The sequence below is a fragment of the Chaetura pelagica genome, unplaced genomic scaffold (genome assembly GCF_000747805.2).
Source record: "Chaetura pelagica isolate M959 unplaced genomic scaffold, ChaPel_1.0 scaffold142, whole genome shotgun sequence".
Taxonomy (NCBI): Eukaryota; Metazoa; Chordata; class Aves; order Apodiformes; family Apodidae; genus Chaetura; species Chaetura pelagica.
Window position 1 is genome coordinate 5,054,249 of NW_009952973.1, and position 4,549 is coordinate 5,058,797.

Genomic DNA, 4,549 nt, shown 5'->3' on the forward strand with positions numbered 1-4,549 from the left:
GACGGGCGGGCCCGAGCCCCGCCCCTGCTTCCGGCCATGGCTCCTCCCCTGCAGCAGCTGCTCCCCCCCCACACACACACAGGGGGTTCAGCGCCGCGTGGAGACGCCATTTTAAGTCAGTTTTGTCGGCTGACTCAAAGGACATTTCATGTTCGTGTAAGGAAATACCTGGTCCTTCACATATGGTTTGCACTTTTCTGACTGATATGGACCTGATTGAAATAATTAGTTGTATCTATGCAGGTAACATTTTTATTAATTGTTGAACAGTTTGAGATTAAGAGTTGTCATCCTAGTTACATTCTCACAAAATTACTTTTGTAAGAATCTGATATGGAGTATTAAAAAGTAATTTAAGGAAAATATTAAAAATCAAAGAAAACCAACAATTATAATAATTTTTCCACTCTGATATTCAACAGTCCTAGATATGTCAAGGTATTCTGTATTTCTCTCTACAGACATATTTACCAACACCAAAAAGAGTGGCAAGTCAGCTTCTATAGGATCACTGCTGCCTTGCACAGATGGCGAAATGATGAGCAGAGAGCAGGTAGAACTTTTACCTTTCCTTGACTACAGTGGTTGACATTTTTACCTCCAGGATTTCTGGGACATAATTATTTGCATCCACATGGTGTAATAGAGGTACTGTGAATCTAAAGTACTGACTTACTCATGCACACAGAACACATCTGGATAGCATATCCACTATAATTAAAAAGGCATATGGTGAGTTGAGTGCATGGAACTATTTTACTGCAGATGTGACATCTAATTCTATTGTCACTTCTTATCCATTATCTCCAGATAGTGCACAAATTTTTCATATTCTGGTCAGAAAAAGTTTCTGCATGACGGGGAAAAAACACAACAAAATCATGCATGGCCATGTAAGACCTTTGCTCGTCAGCAAAACGTTCTGACCCTGTACAAAGATGAAGATAATGTATTATTAGCACAAGACATCATATTCTATTTTGTTCTTTGATACTTATCAGAAATTTTGCCTGGGTGAACTTAAGAGTTCAGTTTCTTTAATACTTAATGTTCTTATCTTTTTCACACAACTTTGATAAAGAAACTCAAAGTTGCATGTATTTTGTTGTAAGACAGTTAATGACCTTTGACAAAGTGTTAATAAATAGGTAATAGTCTTACCTATACTGTAGCACAAGTAATTACATATTATACAATAGAGGTAGCACACTATTTATTTGTAATATTCATTATCCATTTATCTTTCTTAAGTATTTCACAGCAGCTTTTAAACCTCTGAATTTTTAGAAGCTAGCCTTATGCAAAGAAGGCATTTAAAATTTATGGTCTGGAATTACTCAGAAAATAGAGGCAAAGAATCATGTGAAATAAAAATACTAATCCTTCTTCAATTTTGTTACTTGTGAGTTACGTGTGGCATTTTAAAAATAGTTTACTATGAATATCTAACTTTCTTTTACCTATAAGTGAGAACAAATGGGTTAGAAAGAAAGGAGTAAATGGAAAAAATATTAATGTTTGTTTTTCTGCTTTACCATTACACTACTGAACATAAAAATAAACCTAAAATATCTTTTACCAAACCCAACATTTTTCTTTTAACTTTTGCACAAATTTCCGTTAATTCTTGTGCAGCCTTTTGTTCAGCTGAGGCAACTGCTGAAGAGCTCTGAATTGTCAAGTTTTCAGACCTGCAGCTGAGGGGCACAGTGTTAGGTGTTTGGTGTGGTTCATAGGAAGTAACTTTTTTTTTTTTTTTTTTCCCTTGATCCTGCTGTATTTGGCAATTATTTTGTTCTTTCCTGTGGTATTATTGTTTTAAGTTTTTTAAAATTCATATTCATTTATTTATTTATACTGCCCAAGTACTTAGCATCATTTCTTGACCTCCCTGCAGCTGACCATGAAATACTTGCTGGATTTCAAAGGGAAAGATCTGTCTTCTGCTTTCAGAATGAACTTTTCTAAGAGCAACCAAAGGAGAAAATGATAGTTTATACACAAATTACTCTACAGTTTCTCCAGAGACTCTTTTTCATTATGAGCAAATTATAAGAATAGCAGCTTCCATCAGGTAAAGACCTAGCTCTAGTCCATCAGCAGCTCACTACAATTAAATTTTGAAAATATTTAACAGCAGAATGGCAAGATTTTTTTTATCAGTTTCAAAGCTGTGTAATTTGGCAGAGGAGGTGGATGAAACCAGTTCCCATTTCTGTCACTGCTGGCAGCCTCCCTCTCTTCTCATGCATCCTCACTGAATTTCAACAGTGGAACACTGAGATCCAGCTTGTCCAGTTTATGCAGATAGGTTGCTGAGGGAGCCAGAGCTGACTACAGTGTGCAGGGAATTTAAAAAAAAAAAAAAAAAGACTAAACCTAAATGTTTAAAATCTAATAGGCTGAGGCAGAAAACCAAGCTATTTTCCCACTTTGAAGGGAGAAGGGAAACAAACAGTAATGTTGCAACAAAAACTAGCTACCAAATACTAAGCTGACAATAGTTGGTTAAAGACTCTCATGCAGGTTATCCTGGTTGTGATCTAGAATACTGTACCAGAAAGGACAGAAATACTTTGGAACACAAGTATCTTTATACTAGCAGTCTGTTTCCCGTGGTGTAGATTTTAAATCACATCTGAAAATGATACCCTAATTTTTCAGCAGGGCACCACGTGAATACCCTGATGAAGCCTTGATCTTAAGCTGATAAACAAAGTGTTTACCAACATTGTTTTCTTGAGATAACCAAGTTACCTAAAGTTAACCAAACTAACTGCAGTGGGTTCTACATAAAGACCCACTGCAATGAAGGTGGATGCCAGATGTTTGTCTCTGATTTCTATTATTTTCTATTATTATTCTAAGCAGCATTCTACCACAATCTCTATTGTGTTTACCAGGGCCATGACACCTTGTGCCTCAGAAAATCAAGCATAAACAGCCATTTGAAAATCAAGGCAATTACAACATGTGTCTCATTTGAAGAATGGCCTTAATGCCAGGATATATTTTGGAAATCTATTTTTTAAGAAGCTGTTATCTGACATTTAAAAAGTCCAACATCAAAAAGACATAATGCCTGAGAGGGGAAATATAAATGCTAATCTGAAAGATTTAAAGTGACTATATCATAAAGTTTATAAACTATGGAAAAAGGGAGACAATAAAGTAAGCAGCTAACTCAGTTTGATGTTACAGCTGAAGATTTGCATTTACAGAGAAGCTCCCTCTGTTGCTTTTACATAGGCTCTTTATACTCATCAGGTGAAGAACAACTTAAGGAGCTTACATTATTGGTATAATAAATGTTCAAAACACTTCCAAAATACATGGAAATTACAAAGGTAAGAATACATGCCTACGAATAATTTATGATCCCCACATCAGTCATTATAACAACAGCAGAAGTTCATTATGCACAGGAATGGAACAAAATTTGACAGCTTTGCAGGAAAAAGTTCTCAGGAAAAGAAATGTGATGTTGGTATTTCATAGTAAATGCTCCCAATGATACACCTGCTGGCAGGCTGTCAGTTAGCACATGTCATTTCCCTGCAATTCCTCTTCACAAAGAAAGAAGAAAACTGCTAAAAAAATATGCTGACATAGTAGTGTGGGTTTTCAAACAATCCTCCGCATATTTTAATCTCCACACCTTTAATATCTCAAGAAGGACACTATTTCTTGCTGAGTATCCTGTTGGTGTTAAAGGAAGAGCCTGGCAACACTGAAATATCAAACCAGTTTAGTAACAGGAACTAATTTATCTTTTTGATTACTTACTATCTGGTGAGCACTGGCAAGTTTTTTTAAAATACTTGCTTCTTCATAGGAACTATGGCAAACCATCTACAATAGCTGAAAAAAGCACGTGATTTTTCTGCACAGGCAGAAGTTCTTATAGTTCTTTGAGATGACCTTTAAGTTTCAAGAAACCATTTGGTTTAGGTGTAAGAAATATGGTAGAGAAAACAAATATTGACTAATTGAGTTTTAGGTCTAGTTATTCCATTTTGTGTGAAATCTGTAAATTCAGGAACAGTTACAGAGGCAATAAAAAAGACATGAAGACAATTTTTCTAGGGGCTTCTAGGCTCATGCTAGCTTACTACAATGTGAAATCAAATAAAGCAAAGATGCCTAATCTATCCTGAGTTCAAATTCTAAAAATAATTTAGATACTCTGCTGCTAACCTCGAAAATATATAGCTAAAGGAAAAATTAAAAATGTCACAAGATGTCAAAAAATATTGCATTTGCAAAGGCTTGAAGGATCATGTTTTCATTGTCTCATGCAGCTTTAAGCATTGAGTGGGGCAACAGCCTGTGGTGAATGTATCTGATCCTGAAGTTGAAGATCATGTCATATTGCCTAAGCACAATGACAAAGGAATTACAATTATCCAAAGAAGCGTAAATCTGTCATGTTTTAACAGATTTTTCAACCTTAACAACCTTCCTTTAAGCTATTTCTATATAAGATTGTGCAATTTATTAATATTTATATTTATTGAAAAACAGTTGAAAAGCTATGAATACTCTTTCC